The sequence below is a fragment of the Octopus bimaculoides genome, chromosome 20 (genome assembly GCF_046866305.1).
Source record: "Octopus bimaculoides isolate indiv1 chromosome 20, ASM4686630v1, whole genome shotgun sequence".
Classification (NCBI taxonomy): Eukaryota; Metazoa; Mollusca; class Cephalopoda; order Octopoda; family Octopodidae; genus Octopus; species Octopus bimaculoides.
This window is the reverse complement of record NC_142947.1, coordinates 9244665-9257164: the sequence shown is the minus strand read 5'-3', so window position 1 is coordinate 9257164 and position 12500 is coordinate 9244665. Positions and strand designations below refer to the sequence as shown.

Sequence of the window (12500 nt, the reverse complement as noted above, 5' to 3'; positions counted from 1 at the left end):
TGAACCCTTTTGATACCAACCTGAAACCACACTTGGTTCTATGATACAATTTTCCATTTTGAAGTGATCTAAATTAAAAACTTCCAACAAAATTTCATTTTAATATATATTGAACAGCAGCTTAATAGTGACAAAGTTATTTTAGTAAATTTTTCATTATTTTCAAAGTTGATTTAAACAAAACCAATGTAGTCAAACAGAAATATGGAAACAAAAGGGTTAATGAATTTACACATTGTTTATCATAAAACCATCTAAATACACTTAGGCAAAAACCTCACAAACATTTGCCCCTCTCCATTACAGCACTCAACGACAATTAACATTTACAACGTTGAATTTGGATTTATATTTGTAATTCAGATAATTTATAATAACATCTTAATAAAGGTGAAATTCCCAAAACTTACCCCATATTACATGCTAAAGCATGTATGTAATGGGAGAAATTTTAAACTGTAATATTAATATCAGAAGTTAAATATCAGGTTGCAGCGACTACAATTGCTTTAGTAAAATGATACACTGCTTGGAAAAAAAAAATAAATAAATAAAAAGATTACAATAACAACAATAGTTCATTTTCTTTCTTTTTTTTTTTTAAGAGCAATGACAATTTCAGCTGCATTTTATGGGTGTGAATCATGTATGTTAGATGCTGAAAGAGAGATAAAGAGATCATGCCCTTTGAAATGAAATGTTATAGAAAGATGCTTTGCATTCCATATGTAGAATATCAAACTAATAAGAATGTTAGGAAAATGATTTTGGGGGGAATACTGTAAACCACAGACCTCTTTTATGTGTGTGTATATGTGTGTGTATGTAGATGTATGTATATGTATATGTGTATATGTATATATATATATATATATATGTATATATATATATATATATATGTATATATATATATATATATATATATATATATATATATATATATTTATATATATATATATGTGTGTATATGTATGTGTATGTATGTATGTGTGTATGTATGTATATGTATGTATGTATATGTATATTTATATTTATATGTATATGTGTGTGTGTGTGTGTGTGTAGATATAGTTAGAATATAGATAAGTGTAGTGTGGAGTTACCGTATGTGTGAGTTAGAATTTTATTGAAGGTTTTTTTCATTGAAAACCGTTTTCTTTTTTTATTTACAATTTGCGATAACGTAAATGTAACACGGATATAGAGATTTAGTGTAATATAGCGTGGTAGTCCTGAGGTATACTTTTGAAGTTTTTTGCTAGTTTACACTGAATTGATATAAGATTAAATTTTATTTTTAATTGTGTATATTGGTGTGTGCTAGAGTTTATTAGAGAGAATTTTATTTAAGAACATTATCATTATTATTATTATTTTTTAAGTGTGCTTCTATTTAACCAGGTTCCTCTAGTTTGAATGTTATAATTAATAATTTTTTTAAAAATTGTTTTCTACGGTATGATTTCTTTATTTCTTTATTTATTTTGATGATTATTGCTCTAATGGGTTTTTTTTAATTTTATAGCGTTCTAAATTGATCAGTAACTGAATTTTATGATATACAATTTTTAGGTTTGAGTTAATTTGCCGTTTGCTCGTTCCTTGCACATTTGGGATGAACAGTTGTGTGCCATCTATTACCTTTTCATCCTGTTTTGTATATTTTCATGGGTCAACTATGAAAATTGGATTTGAATGTTTTCTGTTTTTATTGGCTGTGTATTATTAATAATAATGATAATAATGATAGCAATAATAATGGGACCCTGAGGAGATGGAGTATCCTATATTTTATAATATTTTATGATATGTATTAATCAGTCTGGATGTTCCATCGAAATGTACATAGGTCAATTTCATTATTATTATTATTATTATTGTTGTTGTAATAAAGTATTTTCAATGGATCAGTTTTGAGCTCTATTTAAAGTTGATATATATATATATGCAAAAACTCAACTGTGAGTTTTTTGCTAAGATTGTTAACAGATACTATATTCTTTTGCCAAATTTTTGGTGAAAAAAATATATTTAAACATATATATATATATATATATATATATATATATATATATATATATATATATACATACAGGGTGCAATGGGTAAATTGTCACCCTTGTATATTAATTTCATGCATGCGCATTGTTTTTGATTTTGTTGACTACACACTATAGTAGTCTCAGTTGCACACCAAGCCTATGTCACTTTTTGGGTTTTGGTGAATCTGTAGGATTGTTATACACACACACCCATAGATACACACACACACATGCGCGCGCGCGCATGTAAATACATACATACTTGCTTGAAAATACATACACATACTCACAGCTACATATTACATACTCAGCCAGCCATTTTTCACAAGTGAATATGGTTTGGTGACATGTACCAGACTTTTGCTAATTGTTTTAAGTGCCTATGTAATCAAGGGCAGCCTTAGATACCCTATCAGTCTCCTCACCTTTGTTTCTGGGAAACATCCAGGACGTTACAGCTAGAAAGAGAGAGTGCGAGAGAGAAAGGGCAGTGTCTGCACTAGTATAGGATTGGTACTCATTGCAGCTAAGTAGACTGGAGCAACATGGAATGAAGTGTCTTGCTCAAGGGTGTTATTCACTACCTAGTCAAAGAATTGAATCCACAACCTTGTGATCATGCGCTAAACACCTCTAAACAATGGGCTACATGCTTTCACTCATACACAAGACCTTGTACTAAATGAATCTGGTAATAAAGTGGAAGTTGATAATCTTCGTTCCATTATTTTGTTTTAGAAGTGGTTACTTGAACAAAGCTTGTCAATTATTCACGGCCACAGTTATTACAATACATTTAAATGTAGATAGATGAATTGATAGACAGACAGACAGACAGATAATCTTCATTCCTGTCCTGTATTATGTTTTAGAAGTGAATACTTGAACAAAGATTGTCAATTGCTTACTGTCACAGTTGCAATTATCATGATACACAATAACATAGATGGGCTGATTGACAAACAGGCAGACAGATAGAGGGTGAGCGAGAAAGAAAACTTCACAGACAGATAATGAGTGAAAGAGTAAGAGTGAGTTTACCTTATTAATTGACCTTGCAACCAAACAATGACAGTTATGTACCCCTTCCAACATCTTCCCATCCCTCTCTCTCTCTCTCTTTCTCTCTCTCTCTCTCTCTCTCTTTCTCTCTCTCTCTCCCTCTCATTCTCTCTTACCTAATTAATAAGCTAGCCAAAGCATGCTTGATGTCTCTATAGCAGACTTCCCAAGTTTAATGCAAAATTTCATGTTGGCTCTTTGTTCCCGTCCAGACTACAGCATCCACACTGCGAAGCAAACACAGCGATGTCACTTGGCATACTGCCTCATGAAGGTTACTGCTAGCTCTCACTACGCATGCAACCATGTGCTGTCACCTGTTGAGACCCTGTAGATCTAGTCTGGGAACTTTTTGACACCACCTCCTATAATAACCCAATGTCATTGTCCCTACTTTACACTTTCATGCACATTATGTTTGGTTGATTTATTGCAAACTCAATACACCCCATCACTTCGTTTTTGACAGGTATTATACTATCATCATCGCCATCATCATCGCCATCATCATCGTCATCATCATCATCATCATCATCACTGTTGTTCTCACTATTAACCTTAACTCTAAACCAAACTAAATCATAGACTCCCTTCCAGAATATTAGCCTCGTCAACAAGATATTACTGTTCAATAGATCAGCTAACGGGAAAAGAAAAAGGAAAAGAGAGTCATCATCATTATCCTAATTATCACCATCCCCACCACCATCCCCACCATCCCCACCACCATCACCACCACCATCACCACCACCATCACCACCATCATCACCATCACCACCACCATCACCACCATCACCACCATCACCATTACCATTGTCATCAACACCAGCAGCAACAGCAAGTGAGGGAAGCCTTCCTCTACATAGTTGTTCAATCCACTAAAATTGACAGCCAAATCTCCCTGTTTTTTTAAAAGGAAGAACACATTGGATAATATAGTCCTAGATAGCACTATGCCAGAATAACAGATGGGATAGACATGGTTGGAAAGCCTTTGGTTATAGTTCTTCTTAATCAAGGTTGACCTGGGGCTTTAAACAAATTATAGCAGCTTAATCATTTGGTCCAATGCTTACAAACAGAATATTTATATTAATACTGTAGACATTTTATCTGATTGAATTAATCTAATATTTAATTTTAATTAAAGAAGGAAAAAAAATTAAAAAATGAAAAAAGAAATAAAAATATTTCTGAAATTTTGTGAAATGAAAAGTGGGGGAAAAACATTCATAGTAAATGTTTAGTTTGTCTGTGTTTGGTGTCTGGAACAACAATCTTGAAATGAGATCTGGACCTTAGCTATTTTTCAGGAGGGTGTTATATGGAACATTTTTATAGTATTAAATAGAAAGTCTCAAATTGGTTTCTTTCTGACACATTCCAGTCTTGGAGAAGAAATAATAATAATAATAATAATAATAATAATAATAATAATAATAAACAATAAAGAGAAAACACACACAGCTCAGTAGAATTTAGGTGTGGTCTAGCACCAACAACTAGAAAAAAAAATTCATTAAACGAAACCAAGAATTTTGTAACATTCATGTGGAATTCTAAAATTACAATTTCATAAATAAATAAAAACAATAATTAAAGAAAAAAACCCCAGCCCTGTTGTCATCATCATTGTTATTGTAGTGCTTGTTTTATTGTTGTTAAGGTTAAATACTGGGATTAAAAAGGAATGTGAAAGAGAGAAACCCCATGTATAATAATGCACTCTACTGTATTTAGTTTTTTTCCCCTCCTTTCAAAGATTTGATTTTAAACCTAATCAGGGTTAACTGTCTTTCCTCTCTTAACTCTCTAGCATTCAGATTACTCTGTCAAAGGTGATGCTTGTTTAATCACATTGTTTTGAATTAATCCTGCATTATCTCTTGGCTTCAAAGTTTTGATGATGTGACCATTTAATTTTAAACTGACATGATAGAGTAGGTGTGAAAAGTTGGATCTGGCTGGCCTGAACATAAAACAGGTAGAATATTATGGACCAGATATGGCCAGTTTGAATTCTAAAGGGTTAATAATCGATAAAGTAATTAGCTATATTAGGCAACTGATTCAATAAATTATGACCATATATATCTTTCTCCCAACAAATACCTTCATATAAATCTCTTGTGGCCATAGAGGTTAACAAATAAATACAAGGTCCCTAAAATGTATAACCTGGCTAGTATTAGAAATCCTTGGGAGATGTAGTTCAAACCATATCTCCACATGGGTTAAAACTGAGAAAAGGTTATGATCAGAGTATCCAGTTTCACTCAGAATGCGCTGAGAGGAAGCTATCTCTGAAAACTGGATGGAAGTAACTCATGTCTATATTGTGATGTACTACCGTTGCAACTTGTTTCAGGGAAATATCTGACCAGATGAAAGAATATACTCTGTTGTTTCTGGTGCAAGCGACAAGGTCTACTGGTCAAGAGATCCATTTGCTGCCAACAGCCACTCCAAGAGGGTTGAGGCTGATAATGCATGAGATCACGCTGAAGCCAATACAACCTCAAAGGTTCCTGGACAATCACAAAAGTAATCTGGTGTGATAATCTTTTGTGCAATGCTTCTTGTGGTTTGTCTCTCTCTCTGACCAAGTGACTGTCCATATGAAATACAGAAAGAGTTTGAGGATTCAATATGTCTATTAAATAAGTACCAGTAATAATCTGGCTCAAGTATTTTTTTTACCACAAACTACAAGTAAAATTAAACCTTGTGAGTGAAACTGGGTTAATGGAAACTATGTGGAAGCTCTTTGGATGGAGTGAACCCAAAGTTCAAAGGTCCAGTTGTGTTACAGAGTGGAAACGAAAGAAACTATTTGTAAGACAGTAACAGAGTTTACTCTGTTGTAAGAATATGGACAAGATTCCCAGTTTGAGGATAACTTCCTCACTTTTCTGTCGCCATTCTTGAAGGCCCTGGAAAATAAAGAATCATGGACACTGCCTTTTCTTTCCTGACTAAATGGTAAGTTTTAAAAAAATATTCTTATTACACAATTCTTCCCTCAAACACAAATATAATTTTTCTCATCCTATAACCAAAACACGTATGGCTTAGTGGTTTGGATATTCAGCTCACAATTGTAAGGTCATGAATTTGAGTCAAGACAGCACATTGTCCTTGAGCAAGACACTTTATCTCATGTTGCTCCAGTACACTCAGCTGGCAAAAATGAGTAGTACCTGTAGTTCAAAGAGCCAGCTTTGTCACAGTCTGAGTCATGCTGAACCTCTCTCAAAACTACATTAATGGTATGCATGTCTGTGGAGGGCTCAACACTTGCACATTAATTCCATGAGCAGGTTGTTGATTGGATCAACTGGAACCCTTGCCCCTGTATTCAATGGAATGCCTGTTATCCAAAACACAAACATAACATTTCTGACCCTATCCCCACAAAACACAGACATAATGTTTTTCCTAATCCCATCCCCTCCAAAGCTCAGATATAACTTTTGTGATCCCGTCTGCAAAACAAACAATAACAATCTTATCCCATCCCATGACACAAGCACATTTTCCTTGGAGAGGTGAAAGAAATAATGAACATTACAAGTATGAATCTGTTACTTAGTTACATACATACTCCAGAAGTCTGAAATTGGTACAATGGAGTGGAATGATTCAAAATATTATTACCCCAAGTGAAAAACGGTATCAAGATACAGGGTTGAATGTACTTTAATAAAATCTCTAAGTAAAGAGTAACTATCGAGCAATTTTTGACTAGCTTGCTATAATCCTTCAGTTTCTACATTGGCTCATGTTAATTCCCCTTCCTTGGCACCACCCATCTCATTTTGATATATTGGCTTACAGAACCAGTCTGAACTCACAAACTGTAACCACTTCATGTAGATTACAAATCCAGGGGTCATATTACCTCAGATAAGTTTCTTCATTAAAATATTAAACATATTTGTTACAGAAAAGCAAAAGAAAAAGAAATATCTTTTTGACATTTTATGACTGGTGTAACAGTGCATTGAATGCTGTAAGTTCAAAATGGCCAAATAGAAAACATAGTCAACTACAAACTCTTGCATCATGAATTCAAACCACTGTTGTAGTTATTACATCGTTGTTGTCTCTGACCAGGACACTTTATTCTACATGCTTCGATTCACCTGTGTATGTAAAATATTTACCAAGTTTTGAAATGAGAAACCTGCTTCTTTCAAGTATCTAAATAGTCACTTGTCCTTCTAAAAATAACAGCAAAATCTCTCTCATTACATCATATTATACTGTACAATCTCAAAAACAACCAAAAGAAAAACACATTAGCTGGTTTGGTCCTTCCTAGGTATATTGTGCCTAAATAAAAGGCAAGATGGTCATAGCAGAACTCCCTTGATTACAGGTTTGATCAAGATTTTTACAGATGGTTACAGACTAATATCATCACTCGGGAGAGGTTTATCCCTCATTCATCTTATCTACTTCACTCTTTGACTGTCAAGTTTAAAGGGAAAAAAGTCCTGGATAGAATGAAAAACTGTATTTGAGAAGCAAGAGTGGAGTTATGGATACAAATTCTGTTGAAATAATCTTTACATCACTTTTGCACTCTAGATATTTCATTGTGTTATACTAGATGTTCACTAGATGTTCAGAAGGAAGAGATGAAATATTTGCACTATTCAATAATTAATTACCTCTGTTATTAGTTATTATCTAATAATTGTAATAAAAGATGTAAGGGGAGCTTTTCTTAAATTAGTCCTAGCTACGTTCTTCCAATTTTCACCAATTTTCTTTTTTTCATAAAACCAAATGCAATCTATAGATGAGTGAAGCTCTGTTTTACTGCTTACTGCTCAGGTTGCTAGAAATAGTAGCTAAAACTCTGAAATTATATCCCTTCATCATAAAGAGAGAGAGAGAGAGAGACGTGTGCACATGCAGACACACACATTCACACACACATTAGATAATGAATGTAGTTCTAAAACAAGTCAGGATGTCTTTCCTCTTGTGTTAACTCAATCAACAACAACTACTGAAATTGTCTAAAGAATGTTGGATTATTTTTATTCTACGACATTAGCATACTTAATCCTTTTCAAGAGCTTTCTTCAAGAATCAGATTTGAGATTTAGGGTTGGAGGAGAAACTGCTGGTGAATAATGGAATGCAACAAAATGCTGGTCTCAGCAAAATTTCTCTTTGAAAGATACTCTAGTGTGTCAAATAAACATAGAAGAACATTATTAATAATTTTTATCCTAACAAAAAAAGAAAGAAAGAAAGATATTAAAGGGAGAAAATATCCCCTCTATCTACCCAAACACACCTAGCAGCAGTTGATACAGCTTATGTTTCAAAACTGTAGCTGCCACTTATTTATTACTTTCAACATTTTCATTACTTAAATTTCTTATGTTACTTGTCTTGTTAAAGTGGAGAGGTTAAATTCATGGCATGTACCAATGGATTGTGATAATAGCCAGAAGCCTTTCGCTCCCAATGGAGTAGAGGCCATTGGTAGCTTTTCTCCTCTATTCTCAACTCTGAGCTCCCTTTTCTACTTCTCTCCAGTTAGATCCCTGCACTTTTCAACTGTGCCTCAGTATCCTACCGCCAGTTATTTTTAGTGTATCTTCTCTTTTGCTTCTTTTAAGGGTTCCAGATCAGAGCCTGATCATGTAGGGCTTCTTTCAGTTTCCGTCTACCAAATCCACTCACAAGGCTTTGGTCGGCCCGAGGCTATAGTAGAAGACACTTGCCCGAGGTGCCATGCAGTGGGACTGGAACCATGTGGTTGGTAAGCAAGCTACTTACCACACAGCCACACAAAAGTTTTTTTTAAAAAGTGGTGGGAATGATAGAGATGGAGACCTCCTGATACAGGAGGACCTCTAGGGGTAATTAAGTAACCCCACTGTCCGAAATTTCCCCGAACACCAAGGGCAAGTGCCCTCTCCAATTCCTTCTCCCCAACTTACAAGTCTATACTGAGAAAGGTACCATAACAAGGATTTAGGCAAAGGGTCAACAATTTCGAAGGGAAGAGATTAGTTGATACCATTGACCTCAGCACATGACTGGTACTTGACTGACCCCTAAAAGATAAAAGGCAAAGTGAGATTTGAACCCAGGACATAAAGACTCTGAAGAAATGCTGCTAAACATTTTTTTCCAATGTGCTAATGATTCTACCAGCTCACCAGGGAAGGTTGTATGGTTGGATGAATTGATTCTAAGAGATGAGAGATGCTTGTTTTACTGACACCAGAGTAAGGATGAAAGATAAAGACAAACCTAACCAAATGGAAAAAAAAAAAATTCCTAGTAAATAACCTATTTAGTCTAGTGTACTACCATTTCTGTCATTCCAGTATTAGGGAATATCAAAAATAGGAATCAAGGAACGAAATGGTTGTGAAATATCAAGACTTCATTCCTGAGATTAGACGAATGGTTGATTATGATAGTTAAATAGCATGAAGATCTAATCCAGATGATTACAACAATTGCAGTAATTAGAAGAGATAAATGTTATAGCCTTAGTCGAAGGATGTATTGTAATGGAATCAATTTAGTTAGATGACTGGTAAACAGGATACTTGAACAGTATTAAGACCCTGTAGGGAAGATTAGATGATTATATGATAACTAGAAAAGACTTGGATACATTGGAATGGTGTCTAATAAGTTTAGACCACTGGTTAAACATGGCAGTTAAATAATATCACTATGTGTGGTCACTGGAGAGAATATACATACATACACACACACACATATATATATATATGTGTGTGTATGTATATGTGTATATATATATATAAAATATATAGTTTTAGGGAAAATAACCAAGTTTCAAGAACTCATCGATGAAAATCCACTATCACATATAGAAAAATTAACAATTAAAAGCACAATAAGTGAGTATAATATAAAACAAAGTAAATATCATAAGATAAAAATAAAATGACTAATATATTTTATCTATAAAGGTCAATTTAATTTTGATTTTTTATAAATTGATTTTAATTGAGTTTTTACCTGTAATTTTGGATTTTGTCCCTAATATTATATATATATATATATATATATATATATATATATATATATATATATATATAATAGCAATTGCATTTAGATGTGTGTTTTGTCTGTAATAAGTTGAAAGTAGGTTCAAGAGGAAAGCATGGGAGACAACTCCAGTGTGTTCACGTCTTAGTCAAAATAGCGATGAACGATTCATTAAGTAAATCATACAAGCTATCATAATTTTCGATATACAAAAGTAGAATTCTTTTAAAATCATATAATTTGTAAAATCTTTGCAAAGGGAGTGGGGGGGGGGAATAAAGTCGAGTCGTGTCTAGAATTGTTGCTTACATTGCCTGTAAAAATGAAAACATTATGTATATATATATGTATATACCGTCTTCCATGCTAGCATGGGTGGGACGGTACCACAAGAGCCGGCCAGGCTGAAGCCTATACCAGACTTCTGTGACTGTATTTTACAGCTGGATGCCCTTCCTAACACCAACCACTCAGCAGAGTGGACTTAGTGCTTTTTACGTGGCACAAACACAAACAAGGTGAGTAGTGTTTTTTACGTGCTTATGCCAGATCGCCAGATCGAGAAAAATATCGGAGTAATGGCATAAAGCAGTGTTTACTTATAATCACAGTTTAGGTTAGTTGAAATATGTTTGTCCCATATTTCATCTGCTAAAGGCAAATACACTGCAGTTACCGTGGTGAAAAAATATGTGACTAACATATTTCAATTAACCTAAATTGTGATTATATGTAAACACTGCTTTGCACCATTACTCGGATATTTTTCTCAATCGGGTGATCTACTAACGCAAATCAGTCAACATGTTGGCTGAATTATATATAAAGACAGACAGACACACACACACACAGATTATTTATATAGTTTTAAGATACATCTCATGAATTCTTTGGGGTGCATTGTCAGAGATGTTTCTGGGCTGTTAGGGAGTTTCGGGTCTTTCAACATTAGACCCCCGCCTTGCCCAGTTAATTAAGTCCCAGCTTGCATCTCAGGAGCAGCAAACTACTGGTCTGCCCTCTTTATCCTAAGCCACCTTGTGACCTCTGCTGCTTTAGTTATGAAATTTATATCCCTCCTACTTGCTGCATCAGAGCCTTACAAAATGAACAACCCCATAAAACCTCTGCGGCCCACTTCATTTGCCTTGTAACATGCTTGCCAACCCCAATTTCTCTACTGCTCTACCAGCTATGGATCTTTTCTCCCTATATATCTATATTTAGTGTTTAATCTCCTCTGCAGTAACTATTAACACTAACTCAGCCATCAGAAATGAATATTCTGGCTGATAATAACAGAGTAGTTTTAATTCCTATCATAATTTACCATTTGTCCAACTTATTAGACATCAAACATACAGAGCTTATCACTACTGCTTTTATATAAATCTTCTCCAATGATCATAGAGTTGTAATTTCACACTCAAGACTCCAATACAGTTTTATTATCATAGTTAACCACTTACCTCCAACACCTATTAGACATCAACTATAGAAACCTTATCACTCCTGATATCCCATAATCCTCTTCCCTAATGACATCATAATTGTAATCTCACAGTTGAATTCCTGTTAGTTTTCAAGTATCATAGTTAAAAGAAGTAAATGATATTGCTTTTGAACATTGGCACATAGCCACATATTTTAGCTGAAGATACAGTGAATTAATTCCTACCCCAGTACTTGACTGGTTAATTTTAGTCGTCGACTAATATCGTTTTCTCCTCGCTGCATATTTACTTCTAATTAGCTTTTCAAATGTTCATGCATTAAATATGTTAACACAAACTTAAATATTGCTTTTACTGTGGTTAATATTTTGGAATTATTTCTATGTCGTTTTGACGTCTGGCCACAAATCTGTAAGGAAACGGTGTAGTTACTTGAAGCAATTCCATTATATTACTGGTAGGGGAGGAAGATGAACATCAGACTCAACTCCAACAGGATTTGAACTGAATGCATAAAGAGAAATAACTATGGAGTATCAAGTTCAAATTTTGGCACAAAGCCAGCAATTTTGAGGGTGGAGTAAGTCGATTACATCAACCTCAGTGTTCCACCAGTACTTATTTTATCAAGCCTGGATGGATGAAAGGCAAAGTTGACCTCAGCGGAATTTGAACGCAGAACATGCCACTAAGCATTTTGCCTGCTGTGCTAACGATTCTGCCAGCGACAACTTTTTACATGAAATAACTTCGAATACAAAAATTTTTATCTGTTCTATAATACAAAATATACAAGTATACGAAGTTTGAAAGTGTTTCGGTACCAAAAACACTACATAAAACATTAATGAAAAATGTTGCCCGTCAAACCAAAACGATCCGCTTG

General features: G+C 34.2%; 1 protein-coding gene across 4 annotated transcripts in view; it reads left to right on the top strand.

Moving 5' to 3' along the window:
* The window catches only part of LOC106874760 (zinc finger HIT domain-containing protein 2), a 60530-nt gene that overhangs the window by 1572 nt on the left and 46458 nt on the right, over positions 1 to 12500 (top strand). For 3 of the 4 annotated variants that reach the window (XM_014922609.3, XM_014922608.3, XM_014922607.3), the window contains exon 1: positions 10338 to 10678. The exons of the other annotated variant lie outside the window; for it this stretch is intronic. The gene's annotated coding sequence lies outside the window, so the exon portion shown is untranslated. Of the gene's footprint in view, positions 1 to 10337; positions 10679 to 12500 lie in introns of those variants that run through there. 4 annotated transcript variants of the gene reach the window in all.